Genomic DNA, 25,612 nt, shown 5'->3' on the forward strand with positions numbered 1-25,612 from the left:
CAGAGACAGAGAAAGTGTGAGTAGGGGAGGGACAGAGAGAGAGGGAGAGAGAGAGAGAGAGAGAATTCCAAACAGGCTCTGTGCTGACAGCCCATTGCGGGACTTGAACTCGTGAAACCGTGAGAGCCGAAACCGAGTTGGACGCTTAACTGAGCTTCCCAGGCGCCCCTGAATATCTCCATTTCTGAGATCCCGTGACCGGCTGTTCCAGTTATCTATTCCTACTCAGCAAACTATTCCAGACTCTAAACAACAACTTATGTTGTTTTAAACACAACTTATGTGGCTTTGAACAACAACTTATTGTTATAGCTCATACTGGGTCAAGAATCCAGACAGGACACAGAGAGGAAGCTTATTATGGCTCTATAAAGTCTGGACCCTCAATTTGTATATCTAGTGGATAAAATGGTGGGAGACCAGCTGAGTCGCTATCTTTCTGTTCTCTGTCTCTGTCTCTCCTCTCACATGAACGCTCCACAAGCTAGCTTGGGCTTCCTCACAGCATGGTAGCCTCAGGGTAGTCAGATTTCTTAACTGATGTCTCGGGGCTTCAAAAGGAAGGAAGCAAAAAAAAAAATGTCAGTCCTCTTAAAGGCTACATCTGGAAGTGCCAGAGTATCACTTCTGCCATATTCTATTAGTCAAAGCAATCACAGTTCAGCCAAGATTCAGCAGACCTCACTTCTCCATGAAAGAACTGCCAGAGAATTTGTGGCCATTTTTCATCCAGCACGTTGGATTGACAGCAAGAATCTTCCCTACGGAAAGCTTCCTATTGCTTTGCATGCCTCCTTTCATTCACCCTTTCTCTCATGTAGAACACACCTCCAAATGCCTTAAATATCCAGCCACCTGGATCAGACTTGACTTTCCATTTCCCCTCTGTTATGGGTTGAATTGTGTCCTCCAATAAATAGATGTTAAAGTGTTAACTCTTAATGCCTCAGAATGTAACTTTATTTAAAATTAGGTCTTTAGAGATGTTGAGTGTGGGTCCTAATTCAATGTTACTAGTGTCTTCATAAATGGGAAATTTGGACACAGAGGCAGACATGCCCAATGTAAAGAGACAAAGGGAGAAGATACCCATTCTACAAGCCAAGGAATGTCTGCAGTGACCAGAAGCTAGGAGAAAAACTTGGGACAGATCCTTTCCTAGAGCCTTCAAAGGGATCATTGCCCTGCCAATACCTTGATTTCAGACTTCTGGATTCCAGAACTGTGAGCCAAGACATTTCTTTTATTCTGAACAACCTAGTTTGTGACACTTTACAATGGCAGCCCTAGAAAACTAATTCCCTCTAACATGAAAAATACAGACTCCAACATGTCTAGGGACATCTGTAGAGTTGGGCAAGTTTCCTTTGCAATGGCCAAGCCCATCCCAAGAATCTACCCCCTACCTTTTCCTCCCATCGCCTTCAGCACCCCTTCCAACTGAACCTGGAGGACGTTAAAGAGACATGCAATATCTCCAGCACACATTAGCCCACTTAATTCCCATAACTACCCTATAAATCAGTGTGTCTTAATCTGCCAAGTTGCTATGACAAAACCCTGCACTGGCCGGGTAGCTTTTAAACAACAGAGATTTAGGGGTGCCTGGGTGGCTTGGTTGGTTAAGCATCTGACTTTGGCTCAGGTCATGATCTCGCAGTTCACGAGTCCAAGCCCCACATCAGGCTCTGTGCTGCCAGCTCAGAGCCTGGAGCCTGCTTCGGACTCTGTGACTCTCTCTCTCTCTCTCTCTCTCTCTGCCCCTCCCCTGCTCATGTTCTGTCTCTCTCTGTCTCTCAAAAAATAAGCTTAAAAAATTTTAAAAAAATAAAAAATAAACCACAGAGATTTATACCTCACCGTTCTGGAGACTGGGAAGTCCAAGATCAAGGCTCCAGCATGGTCACATTCTGATGAGACCTTTCTTTCTATTTCATAGCAAACTCTTTTTCACTGTGTCTTCACAGGGAAGGGGCTAGGGATCTCTTTTGGGTCTCTTTTATAAGGCACTACTCTTGGGGCACCAGACTGACTCAGTCAGTAGAACGTGCAGCTCCTGATCTCAGGGTTGTAAATTTGAGCCCTGCATCGGGTGCAGAGATTACCTAAAAATAAAATCTTTCTAAGGCACTACTCTCCTTCATGAGGGCTCCACTCTCATGAACTATGCACCTCCCAAAGACCCCGCCTCCTAATACCATCAACGTGGGCAGCAGGATTTCAATGTATGAATTTTGGGGAGCCACATTCAGGCTATAGTAGTCAGGTATTGTTGCTTCCATTTTACAGAAAAGGAAGTTGAGTCCCAGAGGTCATGGAATCTATCCAAGATGATGCAGTTATGAGCTGCTGGGCAGATGACATTGGCTTCCACTGTGCAGCTTGCACGATGATAGCATGGCAGCCTCCCTCTGCAACTGGACTGTTTTTAAGTGGGAAAATGGGTTTGTTGTTTGTGTTTGTTTTTGTTTTTGTTTTTGCTTTTGTTTTAGAGAGAGAGAGAGAGCACACCAGTGGGGTTGAGGGGCAGAGGGAGAGAGGGAATCTTAAGCAGGCTCCATACTCAGCCCAGAGCCCAGTGCAGGGCTTCACCCTACAACCCTGGGATCATCAACTGAGCTGAAATTAAAAGTCGGATGCTCAACTTACTGAGCCACCCAGGTGCCCCAGTGGGAAGGTGTTTTGAGTGTAGAACTTAATATTTATCTCACTCAGTGCGTTTCTTTTTCCAAAGGCAGCCCATGGGTCTAAGATATTATAATCATTCTTTTTCCTAGGTATATTGTCATTAACAAAACTAAAGGTTTCTAATAAAATTAAGTTACAATTGTCACTTCAAAAGTTAGACGGGCCGGGGGCGCCTGGGTGGCTCAGTCTGTTAAGCGCCAACTTCGGCTCAAGTCATGATCTCATGGTTCGTGAGTTCCAAACCCGCATCGGGCTCTGTGTTGAAAGCTCAGAGCCTGGAGCCTGTTTCAGATTCTGTGTCTCCCTCTCTCTCTGCTCCTTCCCCGTTCATGCTCTGTCTCCGTCTGTCTGTCTATCAAAAATAAACATTAAAGGAAAAAGTGACGCATGCCAATTAAGGACATTTTAGACATTCCATGGAAATCAAAGTAAGAAACTTTTAGCAGACATTTCTTGAACAACTATAAGGTAGTAAGTGCTTCAGGGGTACAGGGTTGAGCAACACACGGTGACCACTTGTCCTCAGGTAGTCAAAGAAACTAATAATAAACACTCACGAAGATATGTGATCTCCTATCTCAGGAGAAATGTGACCTCACTTCTACACAGGTGGCTTCTTCAACTCATCAGCAGTTTCGCTCCAATGTCGGCACAGTCTTGTTTCTAAAATATTTCCATACCATCCCTCCACATTTTTCTTCGTCCTTTGAGATCAGATTTCTAACTTTAGGCTCCGTGAGTTTTACAGGCGCCTGCCCTTCCTTCCCTTCTTCCTACTTCCAAAGACAAAGCCTCCGTTTGTCACGCTTGCCTCCAACTCCTTCCCAGGTGCAAAAGGCTTGTCCTGCTCCTTAAAATGCCATCTTCCATTCACCGTGGTACAGAACAAAATTTGAACTAATGCTTCATCCTTTTGGCTTAAGCCCAAATCGCAATCTTCTGTGTACATATGTGTGTGTCCGTGCGTGTGCCTGGATGTCCACGTACATGCCTATGTGTCTTAGCTCTATTCTCTGAGAGGCTCTAGAAACACGGACACACCAGGAACAACGAATATGTCTAGTGCCATATCTTGTTTTCTAAATACGATTCTCCATTCGACGGAACCCGGGTTCCTTGGAGAAATGTGTGATTCCAGGGCTGCGGCATAGAAAGCAGATGATCCTGAAATATCTTGTTATGCTGGAAAACAAGGAAGTGCTCGAAGAATAGAGGGGACTTCACAGAACCCAGCTTGGAGGAGCTCCCACTGGTGAAATCTTGGATAATTTGAGATTAAAATAAATAACTACAGTAATAGATTCTCATCCAACGAATATAATAAAGTCTTAGGAATGTATACTGTTATCAATAAACAGGGGGAAAGGGGAAAGCTTTCCCTGAGAGTAGAATGTCAACCGATAAATGTGGAAGGCATAATGGAGTTAGAAAATCATCAACAGATGCTAAATCTCATGAGTAGAAATTGGATGAAGAACGTATTTACATTGTTTCACAGAATCTCCCCACAGCACTTATTAATTACCATGGGAAAATAATAATTATATGATGGAGAAGCCCAGCAGACACCCTTTTAAACAAAGGGATCAAATTTAACATCACCGATATTATGACAAAATAACGCTGTGTGCCTCCTGCTATGATGCACTGGGAAAGCACAACCTCACTGCTGTGGTGGTCCTTTCAGAGGATCTGATCACATGGCAACACCAGCCTGAGCCAAGCCGAGGGACATTCTACAAAATAGTTTGTACTCTGCAAAAATGCTAAGGCCAAAAGAGACAAGGAAGTGCTGACAGATGGTTCCAGTTTAAGGGAGGTTGGGGTTACATGACAACCAAAGGCAATGCATGATCCTGAATCAAATTCTGGATCAGCAAAGACAAAATAGCTCTAAAGCACATCGGGACAATGGTGAAATCTGAATGCGGAGCAGGGATTAGACAATAGCATTATATCGGCGTTAAATTTCCTGATTCTGATCGCTGTGCCTTGGATATGTAAGAACGTGTCTGTGTTCTTAGGAAATGCACGCTGAAGTATTTGGAAAAGGGGTTGATGTCACCAACTTACTCTCAAATGTTTCCCCCCAAAATTAACAAATAAGCTAGAGAGAGAGAGAGAGAGAGAGAGAGAGAGAGGAGGAAGAGAAGGAGGAAGATGAGGGGGAGAAGGAAGAGAAGGAAGAGGAGGAGGGGGAGGGGAGGAGGGGGAGAAGGAAGAGAAGGAAGAGGAGGAGGGGGAGGGGAGGAGGGGGAGGAGGGGGAGAAGGAAGAGGAGGAGGGGGAGGGGAGGAGGGGGAGGAGGGGGAGAAGGAGGAGAAGGAAGAGAAGGAAGAGGAGTAGGGGGAGGAGGAGGGGGAGGAGGAGGGGGAGGAGGAGGAAGAGAAGGAAGAGGAGGGGGAGGAAGAGAAGGAAGAGGAGGGGGAGAAAGAGGAGGGGGAGGAGGAGGAGGAAGAGAAGGAAAAGAAAGAAGAGGAAGAGAAGGAAGAGGAGGGGGAGGAGGAGGAGGGGAGAAGGAGAAGAAGAAAGCAAATGAGGCAGCACGTAAACAATTGGTGACTCCAAGCATAGGCTGTATTGTTGCAACTTTTCTGTACATCTGAAATTATCAACATATCGTAACCCAAAAGCAAACCATCACTTTTTTTAAGGCACGCTTTTTGGCAAAGCCACCACGGGCGGCTTATTCGCCATATATTCCCCAGTGTGGGTGAGGCTGTAAGTTCCGCAGCTGAAAAGGAGTTCTGATAAACTGCACAGGGGCGAGAAGGCTTGAGGACGCCGGTTGTTCTGGAGGAAAAAGGAAGACCACTGTGAAAAAAAAAAGGATGTGTAGAACACAAATGAGATGCTGGGGGTGGCCGGGCTTCCTGTTGCCATTATGCCGTTATTCCCGTCTCACGCACCTCCCCGTCCTTGCGCCCAAAGCAGATGGCATCACTCAGAGCAAGAATATGGGATCAGCTCTACACATGTTGTTTTGAGCGAGATGACTCTTATTTCTGCCCAGTGCTTATGTCTCTTCCCCCCCCCCCCATCTTTCTCGGCTCCAAAAATTATGCTTAGGTGTAGGCATCTTCCTATTTTACCTTATTACCTCCAAGAAAGCCAGAGCATGACTGCTGAAAATATTTATCCCCACACCTGCTAATAATATATAGATGGGGGCACTCTGCCGTTTTCGATGATCTGGCTGAACAATACAAATAGCTTACACTCTTGGACGCCAGGGTTTCATTTTCATTAATTTACCAATCCTCGTGACCATCCTGTGTGGGAGGTTCTGTCATTATCCCCATTTCACAGACGAGAAAGCTGAGACCTGGGGGAAGTTGCTACCACGATGGCGGAACTGGGCCATCCGCTCCAGGGTCAGCACGCCCAGCCACGACAACACCGGACCTTTATTCAGTGCCTTGGATCACCGGTGCGGTCGGAGGACTGAACTTCATCACTGGCAGCTCAGGAAAGGACTCAACAACCTCCTGAAAGTGGGTTTGTCTCTCCGAGACAGCTTCTCATCAGCCCAGGGTATGCAAGAAGGGGATTTATTAATGTGCTTTTGGATATCAGAATCATAGGAATGGGGATTATTCGGCCTCCCTGACCAGCGTATTCTCTTCCTGTAGGCAGCCCTCCATGGGAAGCCAGACCATAGCCAAAGCAAAATATAGACTCCAAAGGGCGTTGATGAGTCCGGGGTTGCATGGTATTGGGCCAAGTTTGTCTGAAATTCACGCATCCCTCAGACTAAAGACACATTCTCCACCAAAGAAATTGCTCAACTGTCTTTAATCCGGTCGTCTCTCTTACGGAGAAGGACGCTATAAATGCTGATGCAAGCTTTTCCCCGGTAAAACCAGGACTGATTTTGAGAACACCAGAACCCACTCGATGCTCGTCATCCAGAGTTGGTGTCTACCATGAGTACCTCTGCGTGTTAATCCACAATTAGTCTGCGTCTTGGATCACCGTCTTGGGCTGAGATGCTAAGTCAGATGCTATAGCATTCAGAATTCAGTTGCGTCACAGTTTATGAAGCTTTCCTGCATCCCTGGACAAGTTATACCTTTTCTTGTCCCCAAACCTTAGTTTATGCCATTCCTTCTCTCTACGTCCATCATCTTCTTTCTTATCAAGATCCCTCCCCCGTTCTTCTGTGGTTAGTTTTTATTTTTTTAATTTTTTAATTTTTTAAAATTGACATTCAAATTACTTAGCATATAGTGAAACAATGATTTCAGGAGTAGATTCCTTAGGGCCCCTTCCCCATTTAGCCCATCCCCCCTCCCACAACCCCTCCCGTAACCCTCAGTTTGTTCTCCATATGTATGAGTCTCTTCTGTTTTGTCCCCCTCCCTGTTTTCATATTATTTTTGTGTCCCTTCCCTTATGTTCATCTGTTTTGTCTCTTAGAGTCCTCATATGAGTGAAGTCATATGATATTTGTCTTTTTCTGACTAATTTCGCTTAGCATAATAGCCTCCAGTTCCATCCACGTGGTTGCAAAAGGCAAGATTTCATTCTTTTTGATTGCCGAGTAATACTCCATTGTGTGTGTGTGTGTGTGTGTGTGTGTGTGTGTGTGTGTATAGTGGTTAGTTTTTATGTCACTGTTTTACAAACAGTTATAAGAGAATATTGTGAAAAACTATATATGCCAACCAATTGGATGACCTAGAAGAAATGAATAAGTTCCTAGTAGCAGGTAAATTACCAACACTGAAGCAGGAATAAATAGAAAACTTGAACAGACCCAGAACCAGCAAAGCAATTGAATTCGTTTCTCTGTCAGTATCCTGATGTACATGATTTCCAACTCTTGTCTATCCCTCCGATACACACACAAACGAAAATTCTAGTGATCATTTTATTCTGCCTTATCCTGGACTTTCTTCTTTGAATCCCTAGCCCAGCGCATACAACCCAGGCTGGTCTATGTTGGCCCTGCGTGTAGAATCTGGACAGAAGCAAATTTGTAGTGTAACTTACAATCTAGCAGGAAACCCATATAAGGAAACAAGCAGTCACACGAACCGAGGGGCATCAGATATGTAAGGGGAGTTCGCGCTACAGGGTCCTAACCTGGTTTGTATTTGCGGCGAGGTAGAGAGAATATCCACAAAAAGCAGGCATTAGATACCCAAGGAGATGGAGAAAAGGGGTTCCGATGAGAAAGGGTGGGGGTGCAAGAGGGATGGACATGTTAAAGGACGTGAATGAAGTTGTTCAAGGACAGAGAGTGAGGAGGCAGGGGTGGCTGAAAGATACTGCTGAGAGATAAGGGGCACCAGCAGCCATTTTAGGGCTTTGGTTTGGACTTTGCCCTTAAAAGGAGCCGGAGGTCGTTGATAGCTAGTGTTCTGTTAGAAAAATCACTCTGGCTGCCACCTGATGAAGAGCCCGAAGAGGGGCCAGGGAGGATGTGTGACCTTGGACAGCTTACGCATCCTCTGTGGGTCTCTGTTTCTTCACCAGCGAAACGTGGTGATGAACAGTTGCTTCCTCATAGGGCTGTGATGAAGGTGAAATAGGTTAATATATGTACAACGTCCTGGAATTACCTGGCCACATATTTGCCTTCCAATAAGCATTAGCTATAATCATTAAGGCACTTATGCCTATGCTTCCAGAAAAGAACACATAGGAGAGTGCTTCATAGATTTTTTCCATTTTTTAAATGTTTACTTATTTTTGAGAGACAGAGAAAGAGAGACAAAGTATGAGTAGGGGAGGGGCAGAGAGAGAGGGAGACACAGAATCCGCAGCGGGCTCCAGGCTCCGAGCCGTCAGCCCAGAGCCCCACACGGGGCTCGAACCCACGAACCGTGAGATCATGACCTGAGCCGAAGTCGGACACTTAACCGACTGAGCCACCCAGGTGCCCCAGAGCGTGCATCATGTTTTATGTTGGGGACTTCAGTTTTTCCTTTACTTCTGTTGTTAAATACCGAGTTTTTACCCTTTCGCTACAAACCAAGATGATTTTAGGACATGAATTATGTGGTACAATTCTGTAAGCATGGTCTCGACAATATTTCCAAGAGAGTCAACTTCTATGAACACTGGCCTAGAAATGAGGCCAGTGTGAAGGGCATTCATTTTCGACTGACAGACTCTTAGCTTCTGTGATGTGTGTGGACCATACTAAGACTGATGATACAGCAAGGTGGAAGGGTGTCTCCAAATTCAGAGCCCATCAGACCAAGGGGCTGATCCACTTGTCTTAAACTTGTTGGGCAGCACAAAAAGTCAGATAAACTCCCAGAGCATCAACAGCACAGAGGCAAATCAGCGGTCCCAAAGTGTGTATCGAGTGGGGCTCAACAAAGAATACATATCCTTCGCTGACAATATGGCAACTCGAACCAGTATTCAACATTTTCCCTCTCAAATTGGAAACACAACCTCAAGAGTTTGTTTTGTTTTTATAGCTCTCTATACCTGGTCTTCTGAAGTCGTATTTATTTATCATTTACGTGCAGGTATAAAAGATTAGGTCGGGATATTTTGCTCTAATGTTGCCAGTAGCTTCTACAGTGCACAAAACTGAAAGAAACCCTCTGCTTGGCCTGAATGGTTATGATTCATCCTTCTCCACCACCTACCTCATAAGACAAGGCGGACGTGGGTCTGTAAAAAATATATATTTAAGCATCTTGGTCTCTACAAAGTAAATATTTTCACATGGGACATATCCCCAAACAGTACTCACTCTTTTGCTTTGTCTCCAATAGCAATTGATTGGCTTTTTAAAAACTTTTTTATTGTGAAATAGAACAGGGATACAAAAAATCCCACCACACAGTGGAGTTAGGTCTTTAAAATCATCACCCAGGTCAAGAAAGAAAACTTTGCTAGCCATTCTAGAAACTTGTCAGTTCCCTGCCTTCAATCCCAACCCCTTCCTTCACCACAAAACAACCACTATCCTGATTTGCCTCTCTTTACAGTCTTCTCACCCAACGGTGCATTTCTACGTATTTTGGTTTAATCTTACCCATTAAAAAATGCAGTCTTAATTAACAATTTCCTTTTCCATATCTTTCTTTTTTTTTATTTACCTGTTGAAGAACTGGGACCATTTGACCTACAGAATTTCCCACAGTTTGAATTTTTTTAATGTTTATTTATTGGGGGGTGGGCAGAGAGAGGGAGGCACAGAATCTGAAGCAGGCTCCAGGCTCTGAGCTGTCAGGCCAGAACCCCACACAGGTCTCAAACCCACGAACCGTGAGATCGTGACCTGAGCCGAAGTCGGTCGCTCAACCGATTAAGCCACCCAGGCTCCTGTCCCGGTTTGAATTTTGTTAATTGCATGTGCAGTGGTAATGACGTACAGCATATTCCTCTGTCCCTTGTACTTCAGGCGAATTGGCAGCTGGATCCACAGGCTCAATCAGAATTATAGTCAATCATTTTGGCAAGACAATATATATAGGGGGTGCTCTGTTCTTTCATTCATAAGATTTCATAACATCTGATGGTCTCTCCCATTATGATATTATCAAGTGTCGACATTTAATGCCTGGATCCACTAATTCACTGGAGGCTGTAAAATGGTGATTTTCTAATTCTATTGTTTCCTATTTTTGTTAAAATACTTTTATAAGAGACATTACTTCTCATTTATAACTGTGACTCAGTGAGAGAGTTCACGTAGGAAAAGCAGGATAAGTGCCTGATTATTTTCTCTTTATTATCCCCTGGTGGTGACCAATTAATTTTTTTAAACGTTAAGAACAAATGGATTTCAATGTACTTAATGGATTGCAATTGCAATTATTATCCATTTTGAAGTTCGAATTGTCCAGCCTTTGGCCAGCAGGAGCCTCTTTGAAGTTGGTTCCTAAGCCTTGTGTAATGGCTCTCATTTGTTCAACCTGGATTCTCCTTTACTTTCACGATCCTGGTTTGGGTCATCTACCAAACTGTTCTGTAGCTCATACTGGTTTGTGTTAAGCTCTTTATTTGCTAATTTAAGCACCTTTCTTCTTTTGTTTAAAGCAGTGGCTCTGAAGTGTGGTGTCCAGACCAGCACCATCAACATCACCTGGGAACTTGTTAGAAATGCAGATTTTCAGATCCCACCAGAGGCTACCGAATTACATATTCTGGGAGAGCAGCCAAGGAATACTTGTTTGTTTTTTTTTTTTTTTCAAAAAAGAAAAAAAAAACCTTCAGGGGCGCCTGGGTGGCTCAGTCAGTTAAGCTCCCAGCTTCGCCTCAGGTCATGATCTCACCGTTGGTGGGTTGGAGCCCTGCATCGGGCTCTGGGCTGACAGCTCAGAGCTTGGAGCCTGCTTCGGATTCTGTGTCTCCCTCTCTCTCCACCCCTCCTCCGCTCGTGCTCTGTCTCTGCCTCTCGAAAAAATGAATACACGTTGAAAAAAAATTTTTACACCCTCCAGGTAATTTTGATGAACCCTAAAATTTGAGAACCATGGCTTAATGACAAGTGCTATGGAGACCTCCTTGAATGCATTGCTGTCGCTCTAGCCATCACAAAGATCTGTTAATGTTGGAATTGGTTTTCCTTCCATATATTCTGTCAAATGCCTGTTACGGTTGACAGGTGCTCCAGGAATGGTATCTCTGTTAATGGGGCCACAGCTTCTGTTTTATTTTACCTGAGAGCTGGGAAGCCTGTTCTTTGCTGCTAACGTGAGCATGATAATGTCCCACTTGGTAGTTTCTAGGCAGAGTCGCTAGGATTCAATATGCATTTGTTGTGTATTTGCTGAGACCTAGATGTGATGCTAAGGGAAAGGGACGCCACATAGGCTAAGACACAGGCCTTGCCCTTGAAGAGTTAAAAGAAAGGTGTTTGGGGGCCTAGGGTAAGGATCCTCATGAAAGCAATTTCCACCAAGGCAGAAGCTTCGCTATGGCTCACTTCAGTCAATGCAGCTCAAGGCTGCATTTGGCCTTGCCGAGGTCTCTTGATAGAGCCAAATCCATTTTGACCAGGAGGTCGTGCACCCTTGATACTATCCTCGCCCAGCCATGGACAGTGACCAACCTTATGACCCGACCTATTAACTTATGATCAGAGAGAAGCAAAACCAGAGGTTTAGATCAGATTCTTATGAATGGAGCGAGATTCCAATGAACCTAGCTTTCAGCCTTGGGTGGAAAAAAGTGGATCCATCTTTAACATTTGTGGGATTTGGGACAAAAGGACCAGTGAGGTCTTAGGCCTGTGGCCAGTCCTTCCCTTCTCATCTCTAATACAACTATACACTGTGAGGGACCATGCACACACCTATGTAGACACAAGACATTCCAGATTCTATAGCACTACTCTCAGGAGAAGCACCCCTGTGGTTTATCTGTCTTCAGGAAGAAAGAGCCAGGGAAGAGGACTACATGGGTTCTAGAAGCCAGCTTGGGGTCATCTGGGCAAGGAATCTCAGGGTCCTAGCTACCCAGAGCCTCACCTAAAAGAAGGATCAAGCCTCTGAATGGGCACATCTCCTTGGATTCATGCACTTGTCATCACATAGACAGAGGCTGGGCTAGAGAAGGGCCAAAGCAGGTCTTTCTATGGAGCAGGGTGGAAGTTACCTATGTCTAAGAGTACTACTGGAGGAAGATAGCGGAGGTAAAGTGTGCTCATAAGTCCTTGGTTCACTGAGAGAGCACACTCCCAGAGCCTTTTGGGTCAGCTGCTAGTCCTGATCTTGGCCAGTTTGCCTGATAAAGATTGTCATTGAAGATGTCAGCAAAGTTACTAGCTCTGGCTCACAGCTGGACTTCAGAAAAAAGAGTTACACATATTAAAATCAGAAATGAAAAAGGTGACATTACGACCGACACCACAGAAATACAAAGGATCAGAGTAGACTACTATGAATAATTACATGTCAACTAATCGGATAACCTAGAAGACATAGATAAATTCCTAGAAGCATACAATTTACCAAGACTGAATCATGAAGAAATAGACCAATAACGAGTAAGGAGATTGAATCAGTAATCAAAAACCTCCCAATAAAGTAAAACCCACACCAAGTGGCTTTGCTGGTAAATTCTACCAACCATTTAAAGAAGGATTAATATGAATCCTTCTCAAACTCTTCCTAAAAAATTGACAAGTAAGAAACACTCCAAAGCCAGCATTACCCTGACAGCCAAACAAGAAAAGAACACTACAAGAAAGGGAAATTACAGGCCAGCAGTATCTTTCACGAGTATAGGTGCAAAAGTCCTCAACAAATATATTAGCAAAGTGAATTCAACAGTACATTAAAAGAATTATACACCACGATCGAGTGAAGTTTATCCCTGGGATGCAAAAATGTCTCAACATCTGTAAATCATTCAATATGACATACCGCATTCACAGAATGAAGGAAAAAAATCATTTGATTATTTCAATCGATGCAGAAAAAGCGTTTGATAAAATTCAATGTCCTTTCATAATAAAAGCTCTCGGCAAATTAGGTACAGAAGGAATGATGTACCTCAACATAATAAAGGCCATATATGACAAGACCACAGTTAACATCATACTCACTAGTGAAAAACTGAAAGCTTTTCCTGTTGCTGTTCAACACAGTACTGGAAATCATAGAGCAAATAAGCAACAAAAAGAAATAAATGGCATCCAAAGCAGAAAGGAAGAAGTCAAATTGTATCCATTGATGGATGAATGGATAAAGAAGATATATCTATATCTATCTATCGATATCTATCTATCTATCTATCCACACACTAGAGTATTTAATTATACCAGCCCAGTTTAAGCCTGACTCAGAGGGAAACTTTTATAAAGGTCTTTTAAGTTCTGATATTAATAATGTCTCTTTTCAACCTATATATAGAGAAGATCAGGAGGACAGGTTTTCTGCTACCATCAAGTTTAGTGTTCTTGCCATCATTTGATATCCCAAATGGATCTCAGGGTCACATGCCTTTGTGTGTGTGTGTGTGTGTGTGTGTGTGTGTGTGTGTGTGCGTCCTAATTACTAGATTGTGTAACATATGTTCTCTTTCTTCTTTTCCCATCTATGCTCATGTTCATTGGGTTGCTAGAAGCTGTAATTGCCCCCAAGCAAATTTTCCCAGGCCTAACAGCAGCTGGCGACCGCTGAGTGGTTAGCTGAGAGTGAAACCAACCACAGGAAGTTATCGTACTAAAGTTACGCCCTTCTCGGCTCTCAGGCCTCAAGGAGATAATGGTGGAGATTGGGAGCAGGGCAGAACTCCAAATTGTCTATCTGAATTCACTCCAAATCTATTCGATTATAAGCATGTTATAATTAATATTATTGGGCCTCTGAATCATCAGGACCCTGACACCATAACATAGCAAGATTACTCTGTGCTCTTCACCTCTAATTTAAAAACGCTTGTTTATTGTACCCCAAACCTCTTAGTAATGGTTCCAAACCAATCCAAAGAGCAACATTTCTTCTCATCCTAAACCCCACCCACGATCATCTTTGGAGTGCTTATATGGGGTGTTCTTTCGCATTCTGGAACCTTTATGGGTATTAAGTCTTTGCAAAATAGGTCAGAATCTTAGAGAGTGTGAAATGTGAATATGTGGAAAGATTTTTTTTCTCAAGTACATTTTGGCTCAAAGAGGAAAAGGATGCTTGTTAAAATGCTTGCTTGCCTATAATAATTAATTTTTTTCTAACAATATAAACTTGGCCCTTCTTCGTTTATTAATAGATTTTAGAGCAGTGTCCTCTCTCCCTCTCTTACCTGCTCTCTTTCCTCCTTTCTAAATGTTATATATTAATTATATTTTCCAGACCTGTTTGCCTCAGAAGTAGATTAGTGGAATTCTTCATCTGTTACATTATTCTCGTTCCGGAAGGGAAATCATCAGGACATCTATGTCAACAGCCATCTTGGAGAAAGACAAGATACTGAAGACATTAAATTGAATTACACTGTGGTTCTAAGTTCAACTGTCTGAGACCTGACTTCCTCGACAGCTCTGATTCAGGCCTCCCAAAATGTCGCACACTATGACTCATGCTTCCTTCTGGAAATGACGACACTTCCTCACCACCCTGATCTAAGCTGCCTGCTTTTGGTTGTCTGTGCTCCCAGGAAGGGATTCAGTTATATGTCATATTTTTTTCCATGGTGGGCAAGGAAACCCGTCTTTTGTTTTTCCAAAGGGAGAAACACACACACACACACACACACAAACACACACACACACACACAATGACACACTGAAAATTCTGAAAATTAATACCCAGGCAGAGAAACAATGCCATCACCCCCACCCTCCACAGCTCTGGAAAATAAATACATGATTTATGAAGAGGGGATTGATTTTTTAAGCATTTTTGTCTCAAAGCTTTTCTTAAAATGTTCAGATTTTGAAGGAAAGAAATGTGCAGCAACTTTGCAAAGCTAATGTTTTATTACTCAAGGTGGTTTTTTAAAAAAAATTTTTTATGTTTATTTATGTTTGAGAGAGAGAGGGAGAGACAGAGTGTCAGCAGGGGAGAGGCACAGAGAGAGGGAGACACAGAATCCGAAACAGGCTTCAGGCTCTGAGCCGTCAGCACAGAGCCCGACGCGGGGCTCGAACTCACGAACTGCGAGATCATGACCTGAGCCACAGTCGGACGCTCAGCCAAGTGAGCCACTCAGGCACCCCTCATTACTCAAGGTGGTCTTAAAAAGTTTACATTTTGTAGGTAGCTAAAAATCAGTGCTGATACATTGCCCAGGGTGACAGCATTCCCTGTGTCTCTAAAGAGATGTTTGTGGAAAGGACGAATTTGGAGCAGAAGAGAAGAGAGGAGAGGGAAGAATGAAGAGAAGAAAGGGTATAATTGCCAGTAATATTTTGTCTTTCTGAAAGGTGCTCTAGGCTGCCCCATAGCAGCCCCAAGTATGAATGTGTACCGATTTGTATATTACAATGTATAACCCCAGGACTCATTAAAAAAATACTGTTTACTGGAGTGAAAAAGCCCCCAGAATATTAATTTGCTATAAACATTTGCCATATGGTAAATAAGGATTTATTTTGAGGGTAAGAATTTTGAGATTAGAAACTTAAACATATTTTTCTGTTTTCCAGCTACGTTAAGGTGAAATTTTTATGAATGCTACGTATAGATGTATATATATACACACATATATGTGTGTATATACATATATATACACACACACATATATATATGTATATAGTATGAAATAAAGAAGGTGTGCCTATCTATTTACATAGCCTTATATTTGTTCTCTGAGAGTTTTCATACATCATGATGGAGAATGAGACGATTGCCCTACGTGGTCCGTCTCTTTTTTCATTCCTCGCAATAAGGCAATGGGCGTCAGTCCTGAGTTATATTCCCAGCTCCGCTACTGGGTTGTTGTAAGCTAGTGATTTAATTGAACATGGGAAAATGGATCAGATGACTTCTGAAGACACTTCCAAGTTTGAAATTCTACGGCCCCAAGTTTTTTGACTACCGCCATGGAGTTTCTCTTCCTCTTTTCAAAGAGACACCAAGATGTAGTATTGCCTGTTCTTATTGACAATTCTTGACTGTGACCTGGGGACCCCAGTTGCTCTGCCAAGCCCCAAGTCGTAGGAGACGGAGCCTGGGAACAGGGCACTCATCCACCCCACTCACTGGACCTTCTCTCCACTGGTAGATCAGCTGGCCCCAGCCTCATTCTGAGAAGGGTGAAGAGGTCTGCCCGGACCCAAGGTAGGTTTCTTGCATTCTTCCCTGATTGTTACTGATTTGCATTTCTTTCAAATGATTTTGTGAATAGGTAGGCGAAGACCCTGTTCATGTCACATGTATTTTTGAGTGCTTGTTGTATGCTTAAGTCACCATGTCAAACACTGGGAACAAGACAGACTTGGGCAAGACCTTGACCTACATGAGCCCATGAGCAACTGTGCACTTGTGTTGTAGATCAAGGAGGTAAAGGGATCAAAAATAGCTCCTTATCAACCGACAATGGCCTGTGAGGTTTCCCTTGTAATGATTCATTTTTTTTGTCTTGTAAGTTTCTCGGACTTTAAGAGTGCTGTATCATAATTTTTTAAAGTACTTGGAAGGAAGGAGAAGCTCATGTTATGGCCCTGATGGAATGAGGTGAAGAGGAGGAAGAGCTGGGAAGGGATGAAGAAACATCGGCAGGGGGGGGTGAAATTAACAAGGTGGGGGCAGGGGGAGGGGCATGGATCCCAAGAGGTAAATTCTTCTAAAAAACAAAAATTTCAAATTCATACGCTAAACTAAGATCTGTATTCTGATGGTAGTCTATTATCCGTTGGTCAGCTGGCCAACTAAAACCCCTGTCATGTTCCAGGCACTGTTCTAGGTGCTGGATATAAATCAATGAACATGATATTCATGATGATCAAGCCTATAGAGAAAGAGAACGGCAGAGAGGGGAAAGGAAGCCGATTTCAGAGTTTAATCATGGTCGAAACCTAACGGAATAAAAGAAAACAGTAGTACAGGGTATGACTGGGAAGGATGGAAACAGCTACTATAGTTGGGGTGGTCAGAGAAGAATTTTCTAGGATGTAATATTGGAGCTAAGGCCTGAACAATGAGATGCAGGTAGCTCTGTAAATATCTGGGGGAAGAGTTCCGCGTTAGAAGAACAGCAAATGCAAAGACTCTCACAGCCTGCTTGAGGGTCGGAAAGAAGGCCGGTGTGATCGGAACACAGTGGACGAGGGGAGAGAACGGTGGGAGACGAGGCTGGGGAGGTGGCAGGGGCCAGCTCACGAGGGCCAGCTGATGCAGTAATAGTAATAATAGCTCAGTAAGCATCATTATAGCCTTGCACCTCGCTAACCACAGTCTGTGGGTTAGCTTCTTATCCCATCTAGTTTCAGGAGGTTGGTGCTATTTCCAGTGGGCACATAGCCACTGCTTCATGCTAGAGCTGGGGCATGAGCCTCCCCGGGTCTGACCCCAGAACTAGTTCCGGTTCTCAAATGTTGTACTCCACTGCTATATACCAAGGAACCAGGTGGCTTCAAATACCTTGATGTACACACATAAAATGAAGCACGCCTAGTATCGTCATCCAACTTGAAGTCTAGAAGGTACGATGAAAGAGACACTCTTTAAAAGTCTAAGTAAGAGTGGAGAGCAGTGCCTGGGAATACAGTTGCTGCGTGGCGGCTTTGTCCACTTCCAATGGGTAGAGCGCCATTTCCCTTCCTTTACCTACCTCAACCCCCACCCTTGCCCGATGTTACCCAACATGGTGCCAGACTCACTCCAACATTTCTTTAGGACATACTTCCTGACAGAGGCACTGGAGACCGGTGAGAAACTTGCCAGCCGGGCATCAAGAGCCCATGTTCCAGATTTACTCCTGCCTTGCTCCCACCGGAGGCCTGTTGGAGGTAATCGTTTTGCTTTTCGGGCTTCTGTGTCCTCATATGTAAAACAAGATTGGCCCTACATGGGGACGCATAACAGGAAGCCAAGGTAACTCGGCAGTCCCCAGAAGGTGCCCCAATTTTGGTACTTCCTTTTGTTAAAGATTTTATTTTTAAGTAATGTCTACACCCAAGGTGGGGCTCAAACTCACGATGCTGAGATCAAGAGTTGCATGTTCCCCTGACCAAGCCAGCCATGGTGCCCCTAAACTTGATGCTTTAAAGGAAATCATAATGTTTACTTGCTAAACTGCCATCCTCTAGAGCCCACTGAAATTTGTAGTGTGGCTAGTTTGGTGGGTAGTGTGATAGCCCCCAGAGATGTCCACATCCCTCCCGATCCTGGGAACCTATGAATATGGTATCTTACATGGCAAAAGGGGTTCTGCAGATGTGATTCAATTTAATATCTCGAGTTAGGGAGATCATGCTGGATTATCCAGGTGGGTCCGATGTAGTCACAAGCATCCTTATAAGACAGGCAGGAGAGTTAGTGCTCGAGTGAATTCATATGAATAGGACTTATCCCACCATTGCTGGCTTTGAAGGTGGAGGAAGGGGCCACGAGCCGAGGAATGCAGGCAGCTCTAGAATCACCAGAAGAGGCAAGGGAATAGATTCTGCCTTCTGAGCCCCCAAAGGAAACCATCCCTGCTGACGCCTCAACTTTAGTCCAGTTTGACCGATTTGGGGCTTTTGACCGCCCAAACTGTAAGACGGGACATTAGTATTGTTTGGGGCCACTAAGTTGGTGGTAATTTGTGGCAATAGGAAACTCGTACAGTTGGCCTGACCGTTGGCCTCATGACTTGGTTCCTTAAGTTGGCGAGCAATGTTGCGCACTGATTCAGATGTTGTAGAGAATCTTTTTCTCCTACGCACTCGTTCCTCCTAGTTTGACTTCTTCTACGACATCAGGTTGGTAGTTGTCACTTCCAATCTCCTAGGACTCTGTTGTGCAAAGGGAAAAAAGGACAAAATCAAAAACTAACTCTAGCTGTACGCAAAGGTATCTGAGTTCGTTTATTTATTTATTTATTTATTTATTTATTTTTAATTTTTTTACATTTCTTTATTTTTTGAGAGACAGAGTGAGACAAAGTGAGAGTCGGGGAGGGGCAGAGAGAGAGAGGGAGACACAGGATCGGAAGCAGGCTCCAGGCTCCGAGCCGTCAGCACAGAGCCCTACGTGGGGCTCGAACCCACAGACCGTGAGATCGTGACCTGAGCCGAAGTCCGGCGCCCAACCGACTGAGCCACCCAGGCGCCCCGGAGTTCTCTTTTAAAGAAATGTGCTGCAACTGGGTGTTGTCCGTAAGCGATGAATCACGGGAATCTACCCCCCAAAGCTGAGAGCACACTGTATACACTGTATGTTAGCTAACTTGACAATAAATTATATTTAAGAAAGAAAGAAAGAAAGAAAGAAAGAAAGAAAGAAAGAAAGATGCCATATGCTAGCACCATGTCTCTTCTGTGAAGGGTGTGGCACAGATGACGACCTTTCTCTTTACCCGGTGAGTGGAATTCTGTGAAAGCACAAAACATCTCACAGCACTCATTCATCGACTAAATACAACGAGAGCTGCGAGGGTTTCAAAGGTGGAGTTGTGGCCTCTTCGGTTTAAGAGGGATCTTAAAAATCACTTAATTCAACCTGTCACTGGAGCAAACGTCTCAGAAACGGGGTGTAAGTGAGCATCAGTCCTTGGATAAATTACAGCGGATCCTCTCCGGGTCCCTGTAGATTCTCACGTGTCCCTAAAATAAACACAGCAAGGTCCCTTCCTGGCGCTACTCTGAAGAAGTGAGAAGCAGGCCTCTTGGTCCATTCCTGTAAGAGAAGCTGGGCTGCCCAACTTCTGAGGCTGGACCTGTGTTTTATTTATCATTAGCTTGAGCTTTGCCATCATTGATTGCTATAGAAGCCAACCAAACAGACGCGATGCTGATATTCGTAGAAGAGACCACTTAATTTGAGAGTAATTATCTACATCAAACGAAGATTCTGGAAGAAACATGCACTGCAGATTTCCTTCTAACCCAACATTGAGTAACAGACTGTGGTTTAAGGTACCGTAAAAAAAAAAAAAAAAGTTCTTCTTCAGGCGTTTCGAGTTTAGTAGAGTAACAATCATGGGGGTTTCTTTTTAAGATACGAAACTTTGTGTTTTCAAGTGACACGATGGACTCAATTGCTTTTATCAGTGACACAAAAATCTCTTAAAAGGGCAACACCGAACGGCTGATACCGTGTTCCCTTCTCTCGTACTGTAACCCCGAATGACCAAATCTCATTTAAACTTCTCTTTTCTTTGAAACAAATGAGAAAGAGGAAAACACCACTAAAACACTGGTGTCAATACGGAGCTTTCCTAGGCATGCAAGAAAGCTCTGCGCGTGTGCAATGTCTAAGTCTCACAAAAATTTCCGTAGATCTTTTTGGAAAGGTCAACTCAAAGAAAATGTACGTTAATCCTTCATCAAAACGCTGTCTGTTTTTGCTCAGATTTCACTTTCCCCGAGCGGCATTTCCTGGCAACTGGCACAAATAGCCCACTCTCCCATCACACGCCACCTCTCTCTGGCCCCTCATCCTGCTTCATTCTCCTATTTCTTATCACTAATCTAACACTCCAGAGGAAATCCGCATTTTGCATGATAGCGGGGGACCGTAAAAGCTGCCATGCGAGCTGAAACCATGCAAAGCATCCTTAATAATAAATGAGGAAAATTATGACTGCTCCACGAATGACCATTAAAAAGGTTTGGTCACACCATTAGAAACTCTTCTCTTGTTGGTTATCCGCATATAGGAAAATTAAAAATAAAAAAAAAAAACTTGCAAAACAAACGTTGATTGAAAACATTAATAATATTGCGAATTAAAACACACTAATAATATTGAGAATTTTGCACATTAATAATATTGAGAATTTTTCCCTTTGCACAACAGAGTTTTATTCTTGGGGCACCTGGCTGGCTCAGTTGGTAGACAGAGCATGGGATTGGACCTCGGGGTCGTGAGTTCAAGCCCCAGGTTCGGCGTAGAGCTTATTTTAAAAAGATGTTAAGGGGGGCGCCTGGGTGGCGCAGTCGGTTAAGCGTCCGACTTCAGCCAGGTCACGATCTCGCGGTCCGTGAGTTCGAGCCCCGCGTCAGGCTCTGGGCTGATGGCTCGGAGCCTGGAGCCTGTTTCCGACTCTGTGTCTCCCTCTCTCTGCCCCTCCCCCGTTCATGCTCTGTCTCTCTCTGTCCCAAAAATAAATAAAAAACATTGAAAAAAAAAATTAAAAAAAAAAAGATGTTAAGGGGCGCCTGGCTGGCTCAGTCGGTTGAGCACCAACTTCGGCTCAGGTCATGATCTCACGGTTCGTGAGTTCAAGGCCCATGTCGGGCTCTGTGCTGACAGCTCGGAGCCTGGAGCCTGCTTCGGTTCTTCTCTCTCTCTCTGCCCCTCCCCCGCTTGCGCTCTGTCTCTCTGTCTCTCAAAAATGAATAAACGTTGAAAAAAAATTTTTTTAATTAAATAAATAAATAAATAGATGTTAAAAATAAAATGTTCTATTATTTGGTAGAAAACTTATCAGCTGAATGGGTATTTCTCATAAGAAGATGTACAGATTGCCAAAAGGTGACGAAGAGATGCCCAACGTCACTAACCATTGTGGAAATACAAATCAACACATAATGAGATACCGTTTCAAATCCGTCAGGAGGGCTATTGTGAAAAAAAAAAAAAACCCAAACAAATAGAAAATAGCAAGAGTTGGAGAGGACGTGGAGAAATTGGAACTCTTGCCCATTGCTGGTAGGAGTGTAAAATGGGACTGCCACGAGGGAGACAGTATAGCAGTTCCTCAAAAAACTAAGCATAGAATTTTCCTATAGCCCAACAATTCCACTTCCACATCCAGGGTGCACACCAAGGAGAATTAGAAGCAGATATTTCCACAGCAATACTCATAGTAGCATTATTCATAATAACCAAAAGGTGGAAATGACCCAAGGTGGATAAACAAACTGTGGTCTGCACATACAGTGGAATATTATTCAGCCTTTAAAAAGAAGGGGCGCCTGGGTGGCTCAGTCGGTTAAGCGTCTGACTCTTGGTTTTGGCTCAGGTCACGATCTCACGGTCCGTGGGTTTGAGCCCCATTGTCAGGCTCTGCCTTGACAGCTTGGAGCCTGCTTGGGATTCTCTCTCTCCTTCTCTCTCTGCCCTTCCCCCCGCTCACGCTCTCAGTCTCTCTCTCTCTCTCTCTCTGTCTCAAAATAAATAAATACACTTAAAAAAATTTTTTTAATTAAAATGATAAATTTTATGGTATGCGCATTTTACACTTTAAAAACTTATAGAGGGTAGTTTGAGCAGGGCTTGCCTCCTTCTTCTCATGGTAAAACTCCTAAGTTTTTGTCCTAATATGGAGACAACATTAATTATATCCCTTGGTGAACCGTCAGACCCCCTTCTGAGTTTGGATCCGCTTCCAACCGTTTGCCCTTTGCAGTTTCAATGTCATGAAAAATCACTAAGCATTCGCTAAATGTGAATTTTTTCGCTGCTGTGCCTTCCTCCGGGACATCGTCATCGTTCTCATCGCAAGTCACAGCCCTTTCTTCATGGTGCCCATGTATTTGCCTTTGCTAAGTTCCTCTGGCTGCAAGTCTATAACTCCATTTACCTCTGACTAGAAACCTGTAAATATACTTACACAGCACAGTAGAGGTTCCTGACAGGCTGCGTGCGTGCTCCTTGCCGTATTCTTGAATACCTTCAATTGCATTCCTTATGTCATATTTCTTTCAAAACTCAGCTAAAGGAATTGCGTGAAATTTGCCCTCCTTCCCTCCCTCTCCTCTCCACCCCCCCGCCCCACCCGTTGCCACCAAGCTGTAGTATCGATAACTTGCCTGAAAGACCATCCAATAGGGTTTAAGAGTTGAAATAACTCCATGGTCCGTTGAACGGGCTAATGAAGTTGTGTTGGGTGAGAAAATGCAAACTTTCACACTTCCGTTCAAGAGAATCAGGGTGACCTAAAACATTATCCAACAGCAGAAGTCCTTTAAAAGTTAAATTCTTGGGTGGGGGGGGGTGCCTGGGCGGCTCTGTCAGTTGAGCATCCGAGTCTTGATTTCAGCTCGAGTCCTGATCCCAGGGTTGTGGGATCAAGCCCCATGTTGGGCTCCACACTCAGCATGGAGCCTGCTTGGGATTTTCTCTGTCTCCCCTTCTGCCCCTCCCCCCGACTCGTGTTCTCTATCTCAAAAAAAAATGAATAAAAGTTAAGTTCTTTTGCCTGTAGTACCTTTCCACCACTGGGAGATGAGAAGGCATTAGAGCTACACGCTTTACTGTCTTTGTGTGACCCGAACAATAGGTGAGCGGTGACCGGTCACCGGTTGCTTCTGAAGAGGAGAGACGTGACCGGTCACCGACCATAACATGCACCTGTCGTTTGTGGATCGTCGCAATTTGTGGACTGGAGAGATGGCAGTGATATTTGTACCTTGTGCAATAACTCATAACTAATACATGGCGGTGACCGAAATTTGAATTGGGTTGTTGGCGGAGTGTTATTAACCAAACCACGGTGACTGAAACTCATGCATGTTAGAACGAGGCAAAGTGAGGACCTTTTGCTTGTTCTGTTTCCCCCGCTAGAATGTGAGCGACACAGGAATGGTGACTTAGCCTATTTTGTTGACAGTTTTATTCCCGATGCCTAGAACAAAGCCATAGTGGGGGCTCAACGGATACTTGCAGAAGAGAAGGGAAGGAAAGGGAGAACGGAAGAAAGGGAGGAAGGAAGGAAGGGCAGAGGGAGGTTAAAATCACTGAATTGGATCGCTGCCGTATGCATACATATGGTGCTCAGAGAAGAAGCAAAATAACTTTGCCAAAGGCACCCAGCCCTCCAAGATTCTGCTCTAGAACCTTACGTGTACCCACTGACCGACACTCTTCTTCTCATTCTCTCCTTCTCTCTCTCTCCAGACCTTCTTTGAGGTTATACATTCACACGCAGATGTGACTAACAACATTGTAGGGGTCTTTATCACTTGACCTTTGAGGAGGGATCAGATAGAGCCTTAACCTCAGAAGGCCACAGCCCTGTGGGGGGGGGGGGAGGGAAGGTGACATTAGGGTCTTCCCAGGCTCCCTAGCGTCAGACCACAGAGGCTACTGATTCTTAGTTTACGTCAAACCTATTTGCATTTTCTTTCTTAAATGTCCTTGTGTGGTGCCACGTTCAGAGTGTACAGGATGCTGGGGTTTTTCTCTGAGTATCCCACTCCCCTCAAGTTAGGTTTCTAATTTACTCACGGGGTTCCAGCGTCCCAGAGCAGGTGGGGCAGGCTGGCCAACTCAGAGAACAAAAATACTGACTTCAGATGAAAAATTTCTGTTTCTGTGACTAAGGACTTAGTCAGCTACCTGGTCTAGGATGTGCTATTCGTCAGAAAGTCGATCTGGAGGAAATATCACTCATCCTGGCTAGAGTAATGGTTTTCAGTGCATTTTTTAGTCATGAAATTAAAAAGGAACAGGGTGCCAGTTTAACCTTGTGGTTGAGGTTATGAATGAGAAAGGAAGTTTAAATGACCCAGGAAGGCCATCCCCTTAGTCAGAGTTTCAGCACCTTCCAGATTCTTATGTCAAGTAAAGCACACGGAGCTCGAATAAAATACCAAAAGGCAAACATGGTCTGTTTGGAGATTCAGTCCTCCTTTCCCCCTACTGCTTTGCTCTCTCTCAATCTCTCTCTCTCTCGTTCTCTTGCTCCCTTGCTTTCGTTCTCCCTCTCTTTCTCTCTCTCTTTTCCCTCCTTCCCTTCCTGTCTTCTGTAGATAAAGCAGCTGTTCTTTACAAGAATAAAATTACTTGAGTAATGAATGGGAAATAACCTTATTTCTAAATGATCTTTTCTAAAGATCTCTTCTAACTGATCTTTTCTAAATTTCTAAATCCAAGCTCTGCATCCACAATCAATTATATGTTTTAATTTTCAGGTCCTTTGTGGGTTTTTTTTTCTTCCTCTCTTTCTCTTGTACCCTCAGATCACCGTACTTTGGACCTCCCACTAATGGTCCGAACCTGAGAAAAATCAAGCTTGACTCCCCCAGGGGACACTTGCAGGGGGTCCGTGGTGTCTGAGCCTCTTCTTGTTAGATGTTCTTGCAGAAAGTTTGGTGAGAGGAATTAGTTGGCTAGAATTAGCCCTGGGTTTGGTCCATTTCCAAAATCTGTGCTTTTCCTGGTTGTCATTAGCATAAATATTTGAGAGTCAACAACTAAAGGAATTTGAAAAACGTGTTGACTGAAGATTTTTGTCACAGACACTCTACTTCAGCTGGCATCTTTCACTCTTTAAAAGGTCTCTCATTTTACATAACACTTTCTTCTTTTGTCCTATTGAATTCCAATTCTGTGCAAGTCCTGTAGGGAGGGACGAAGAAGGATATGACACATTTTCTACCCTTATGGCTGAGAAAGTGCCCGTGGACGCCCTGTTTC

This window comes from Neofelis nebulosa, chromosome X, assembly GCF_028018385.1.
Source record: "Neofelis nebulosa isolate mNeoNeb1 chromosome X, mNeoNeb1.pri, whole genome shotgun sequence".
NCBI lineage: Eukaryota > Metazoa > Chordata > Mammalia > Carnivora > Felidae > Neofelis > Neofelis nebulosa.